This window comes from Olea europaea, chromosome 13, assembly GCF_002742605.1.
Source record: "Olea europaea var. sylvestris chromosome 13, O_europaea_v1, whole genome shotgun sequence".
Lineage (NCBI taxonomy): Eukaryota > Viridiplantae > Streptophyta > Magnoliopsida > Lamiales > Oleaceae > Olea > Olea europaea.
In genome coordinates, this window is record NC_036249.1 from 29585482 (window position 1) to 29592727 (window position 7246).

Here is a 7246-nt window from a genome sequence, read left to right on the forward strand (position 1 = left end):
AATTTTTAGACAGTTCAATTCTAGCCCACTACTAGACTGATTACAGGGATGTTGATCCAAATCGATCCATTCATTTTGATACTTGACGAAAAAAGTACATTGAATTGTCATTTGAGATTCTATTGCATACTAAAACCTATTGTTATGTCTTGGATTTAACTAGGGTGCTTATTCTTGCCTTCTTGGTATGCTATTCCGTTAAAGGGTCCTTTTCTTCATCTTTAAAAGCTACATTAATCCCCTCTAAATACTCTCATTCTTCACTTCGCCTCAACATATTTACATGGAAGATCTTACCTTAATTGAACATGATGGTATGCATGTGTTTCTACCCTATTTTTCTTCCTCTAAATAATTTATTTTTTTACTAATGGTAATTATACCCCTTTTTTTGTTCATGTTCTTAGGGTACTTAATTAGGAGACCCAAGGTCAATCTCAGATACATCAACTAATCACTATATGATGAAAATTCAATTATTCTTGCAACTTGCAAATAATAAGATAGATGTATAGAATTCATCTGATTTTTATGCAGGAGACTACAAATGGTATACAATATTTATATATTTATATGTATATTGTCGTGAATTGATAGGAAGATTATAACAATAATGAAGTAAAGTAAAGAAAAACAACTACACAGATTTTACGTGGAAAACCAAGATGGGAAAAAACCATGGATAGAGGAGAAAAATTCACTATAATCAATAGGAATTGTGTTTATAAGATCTCAATACTCTCAATTAAGATTTAAAGTTCTCAAGATATTGTATTTTCTGCTGTTCTCAACAATACACGCTGTTCTGTATGACCTTAGAAATCATGTTGTAGAAGAATTGGAGTCCAAAACGCGTTAAAACACAAAAAGTTGAGAAACACCATTACTTGAATGGCATTGAGCGACAGCCATTCGCTCAAGTGACATGGGTGAAAAGTGGGCAAAAAATCTCTACTAGCGAAGAGCCAGCGAAAATATGGCAATAATATGTCCCGATTCATAAGTTGATTTCTCCAAAACCACTTCTAATTACAACTCCAATACCCACTAGAATTTGGATCACACTACAAAAAATCTCTATCTTGAACCAAATTCCAATAAAAGGAACTCCACAATAAATACCACTCCATCACTTCCAAACAATCCCCAATGGACTAAATCAATGATAAATACAACCTAAGTTCAAGCAATATTCAAACTTAGTATTGGAAAGTGGTTTTGTCATCATATCAGTAGGATTATCCTTGGTATCAACCTTGCTCACTACAATATTACCATGAGCAATCACATCATGCATAAAATGGTACCTCACATCAATGTACTTAGTCCTCTCATGGAACATCCGATTCTTAGTCAGAAAAGTAGCACTCTGGTTATTACAATATACTATAGAAATCTACAAATATTGAATGATTTTACCAATTAACCCTCTCAACTACATAGTCTTCTTACATGCCTCTGTAATGGTCATGTATTATGCCTCTGTTGTAAAGAAAGCTATAGTATTTTGCAAAATAGCTTTCAGCTGATAGCACAGGCTCTAAGGGTAAACACATATCCTGTAAATGATCTCCTTTTATGAAGATCCCCTACATAGTCTAAATCCACATACCCAATGACTCCATCTGTATTTCTACTAAAATGCAAACAAGCGTTAATTGAGCCCTACAAGTATTTGAATATCTGTTGCACTGGTTTTCAATGTTCCTTGTCAAGATTTGCCATGTACATACTAACTGCATTGACTGCATGTACCAAATCTGGTCTTATACAAACCATAGTATACATTAGTGAACTATTTGTACTTGAACAAGGACTCCGTGACATGCAATTAATGTCTTTATCTGATTGAGGACACATCTAGATGACAATTTGAAGTGGGCAGCCAAAGGAGTATTAACAGCCTTAGCATTCAACGTATTGAACCTTTGAAACACCTTCTTAATGTACCCTTTCTGACTCAAATACAATCTACAAGACTTCCTATCCCTCAAGATTTTCATACCAAGAATCTTCTTTACTAAACCCAAATCTTTCATCTCAAACTCGTTATTAAGTTGAGACTTCACCTTTCTGAACCGTGCTTTATCCTTGGCTGCAGTGAGTATATCATCAACATATAGTAGCAAATATGTTAGCTATCCACCAGCTTCCTTCATGAAGTACATACAACTGTCATATTTACTTCTGCCGAACCATGAGTAACCATGAATGAATTTAAACTTTTGTTCCATTGCCTTGATGACTGCTTTAGTCCATACAATGAATTCTTCATTAAGCACACATAGTATTCCTTTCCAAAAACTATGAAACCCTTTGGTCATTGCATGTAGATGTTTTCCTCAAGTTTTCCATGAAAGATAACTGTTTTGACATTCATCTATTCAAGTTCCAAGTCTTTTCACTATCCCAAATGAAGCCCATATTGAACTATGTTTTACAAACGACAAGAACACATCTATGAAGTCAACACCTAGAATTTGACTGTAGCCTTTTGCTACCAATCTGGCCTTATACCTAGCATCTTCAGTCCCTGATGTCCCTTTTCTTTATTTTTTGAACACGCATTTGCAACTAACAACCATTTCATCCTTTGGTAGTTTTACCGAATCCCAGGTACAATTTTTATTTAATGACTCCATCTCCTCCTACATAGCAATCAACCTTTTGGTAGAATCACTACAACTAACTGCTTTTGTATGTGTAGCAGTTTCCTCAGTGAAATCAATCTCTTCAACCACATTCAATGCATATGCAACGAAATCTGCTTTCCCACATTTCTGTGGAGGTTTAATCTATCTTCGAGGTCTATCCTTAGCAATCAAATACTGTGGAGCTGATGGTGATGTAGGGAAAGTAGGTGAAGTATTATTGTCTGTCAATTATGAGCTGAACTGTTTTGAAGTAGACTGTTCTTTAACCTCTGATTGTTTATCAGAAACCATGGTTTATATCCCTTCACACTTGATTTGTACCCAAGAAAGACATACTTTCTAGACCTAGGCTCCAACATCCTATTATCCACATGAACATAAGTAGGACACCCAAAAAAATGTTCAAATAAGTATAGCAAGAAGGTTTACCAGACCATACCTCTTATGATGCCTTTTTCTTAATGGCAATTGAGGGTGAGAGGTTTATCAAAAAAAGAAGCTGTGGTAGCAACTTCAGTCCAAAAAGTCTTAGGCAATCCAGAGTTTGAAAACATACACTGAACCTTTTCCATCAAAGTTATGTTCATTCGTTCTGCCACATCATTTTGTTGAGGAGTTTCAGACACTGTCAAGTATCTCAAGATGGCTTCAGCCTTGCATAAGCTATTGAATTCATCAGAACAAAACTCCAAATCATTATTTGTATGTAGACATTTAACCTGCTTTCTAGTTTTCTTTTCAATCATAATTTTCCATTCTTTGAAAATCCCAAACACATCACTATTTTGTTTTAAGAAGAAAACTCAAATGTTTATGGAAAAATCATTAATTATTATTAGCAAGTAATAGGCACCTTCTCTTGAAGGTACCCTGGTCGGTCCCCAGAGATCTGAATGGATATACTTAAGTGCTCCTTTAGTGTTTTGTCTACCTATAGTAAAGCTAAATCTAATCTATTTTCCAAAGACACAATGCTTACAAACTGGTCTTCTGCATATCAAGAACCTTCTTTTACTCAATTTTGCCATGCTAGTTTCACTCATATGCCAAAGTCGCATATGCCAAAGTTTAGTAATTCTTCATCAGTCATAAAAGAAGTAGAAACTGTTGCATCACCTGTAACTGTGGAACCTCATAAAATGTACAACTGTGTACAGTTTTTCTATCCTTTCATGACTACAAGAGCGCCCTGACTATCCTTCAAAACTCCACATTCATCAGTGTATTTATACCCCTTAAGTCAAGTGTATTGAAAGATATAAGATTCTACTTCAGTTCTGGAACATGCCTGATGTGTGTAAGTGTTCTAATAACACCATTGAACATTTTGATTCTGACTATACCAACTTCGACAATTTTACATGGCGCATTGTTTCCTATAATCACTTCATGTGTTGTAAACCAGTCCCCATTAAGAAACATATGGAAAGTACATGTCGAGTCTAGAACCTATTCATTACAAGGTCCAGAGCCCATGTCAGAAATCACAAGAAGCTCTCTTTCACTTTGCCCACATTCCACATCATCAGTCTCTGCTAGCTATGTTAATAGGTTGCTTTCCTCAATCAGTAGCACGAGTAGCCTTATTCTTATTTTTCAAAGAATAGCAATCAGCTTTGATATGTCCATTCTTCTAACAATAATAATACACCTTTTTTTGCATGTCTGGATTTCAATATGCCCCTCATACTCCTACCAAAATTCCTATCCTAATTTCTCCCACTAGCAACCAGGCCTTTTGCCTGACTCCCAGGTCTTCCAATAAGGTGCCTCATCTTTTACTTAGATAACAAAGCATCATAGACCTCTTCCAAAGTGAGAGTATCCCAACTATAGAGAAAAGTATCTCTAAATGTTATATATGATGGTGGCATAAAACATAACAACATCAGTTCCAAGTCCTCATCATTACACTTAACCTTTAATGTCTCCAAATCGACCACGATTTTTTTGAACGTGGGTAGGTGATCATCCAATGATGCACCTTCAGACATCCGGTTAGAATAAAAATGTTGTTTCAAATATAACTTACTAGTCAAGCTCTGTGTCATAAAAATTACTCCAACTTTAACCACAACACAATGACATTGTTCTCCTTGATGACTTCCTGAAGAACTTGATTTGATAGATGTAGATGAATTTGGGTTTGAGCTTTTCGATCCCTACGCTACTTTTCTTCCTTCATATAGGTTGAAAGCATCTTATCAAAGCCAAGCAAGGCTTCCTCCAAATTCATCTGTTAGAGAACTACTCATATCTTCACTTGTCATAAAGTAAATCTTGTGTTTTGATCAAATAACGAAATATCAAACTTCATCATTGCCATGCGGAATAATCAACCTTGATTGATTGGAAGATTATGACAATAATGAAGTAAAGTAAAGCAAAACAAAAACACAAAGATTTTACGTGAAAATCCAGGATGGGAAAAAACTATGGCCAGGAGAAGAATTTACTATAATCAATAGGAATTGTATTTACAAGATCTCAATACTCTCAACTAAGATCTAAACCTTTCAAAATGTTGTATTTTCTATTGTTCTCAACAATACACATCGTTTTGTGTATATATAAAACCCTAGAAATCAAGTTGTAGATGAAGGGAAGTCCAAAATACATTAGAACATGAAAAGTCGGGAAACACCGTCACTTCAATGGCGTCGAACAATAGGGGACGAAAAGTGAGCGAAAAATCTCTACTCCAATTTTGACGATTCACTTGAATGTCTAGCTAGCAAAAATGTAACAATGATTTGTCCTAGTTCATAAGTTGATTTCTCCAAAACTACTTCAAATTACAAACCCAATACCTACAAGAATTTGGGCCACACTACAACATATATATTTCATGTGTACTTAATTATAGTATATAGGTGTTATTTAAATGTGAAATTAATGTTGTGCTAATTTGCAAGAACTTGGTTTTTTACCTGAATGGAAACAAAGATGAAGGTATTACGGACCACATTTCTGCGTAATTGGTGATGGCACAAGAAGAGTTGCTCAATCCCAATAGGAAGATTCATGCAACTTTTTTATTTTTTTTTCTTTATTAGAATAGAGACAATTATTTCACTCTCAAAGGCATAGCTACATTTACCTACCTTCAAGCTAAATTGAAAACTGATTAAAGTCAATTTAATATTTTGGGAAAATGATTTAACAGAATGAAGCTCAAGTATGGATTCAATAAATTTGTACCCTCACCCCCTTCAATGATCCCACAAAGGATTATGTGGCTAATGACACTTTGTTAGAAAATAAGTTAGATATATGGCAAAATATGAAGCAGTAATGACAACATAAGAACCCAAAAAATTGGTAGACGAGGAAAATTCACTAAAACATGGAGAAAGAATACAATGATTTTGTGTTTCTAATTGTTCTCTAATATATTCTAACTCTATATGAAGCCAAAATCATGCAAAGTATATATAGAACCCCAAAAGAATATCTTTTAGATAGAAAGAGCATAAAAAATTGAGTCAAAAATCGAAAACACAATTCTTTTGGATGACACTATTGCTCGAGCGGCACTCGGGCACCAAGGTCGCGGTGAACAAACAACAATGCAACACTTCATTTGGTGCTTAAGCATTAAATCTCTATTTCAAGTCCAATTTTCACACCTAATTGGTGCCTAGGCACCAAGATTGGCCTCTTGAGCTTCCAGTCTCTATCGCAACATAATTGCATCCATATATTGACTTCCTTAACTCTTTTTTCAACCAACACACAACTACTAGATGAAGTTGGTTCACATATTATCAAATCTCTACATTGACACAAATTCTACAGCAATGAATGAAGCTTTAGAATTCTCCAACCGGAGACAAATTTCACTACAAGGAATAGAGCATGGCTCTTCAACAAAAAATCTCCAACAAAATTCTCCAATAGAAAAATTCTCCATAGAAACTGAATCCAAGCACCGTTTTGCAAGATTACCTCGAGTACCAAAGTTGTTCAAATTATCACAACGAGCAATAAAGTCACAAATAACTCAACAATAGTTATCAAACAGCGTAGAATCATACCTGTAATAGAATCAACATAATTATTGGCTTCTGTAGAAGGTTTTTTTCTAGACCAATACCTTCGACCAAATTTAAATAAAAAGCACTAAATTAGCTTGATCATACCTTTGTGAAAGTCCAATATCTCTCATAGGTTTCTCCCAAGCAACTGAATACTAAGCCCTTGACTTTTGAAGCTCGACTGAGATGTGTTCTTTAATGTAGACCTAACCAAACTTCGATGTCACCTGAGTGCTTAATTTTTATTGATTGGTATCCAATGATCTGTAGATCCCTACAAAACATATAACTAGGATCGTTTCTATCCCTTCACCAGTAAACAAGCACATTTACTAACTTTAAGGACTCCACCTTCATGTTGTACTTGTACCATTTTGAATTAAGAGTACTCAGATAGATAAGATTTCTCTTCAAATTTGAAACATGTCTCACCTCATCAAGTATCCTGGCAGTCACATTAAACATCTTAATCCTGATACTTCCAATACCATCTATCTTACAAGGTGCATTATTTTTCATCACTATAACACATTTGAAACTATTTCATATATTAAA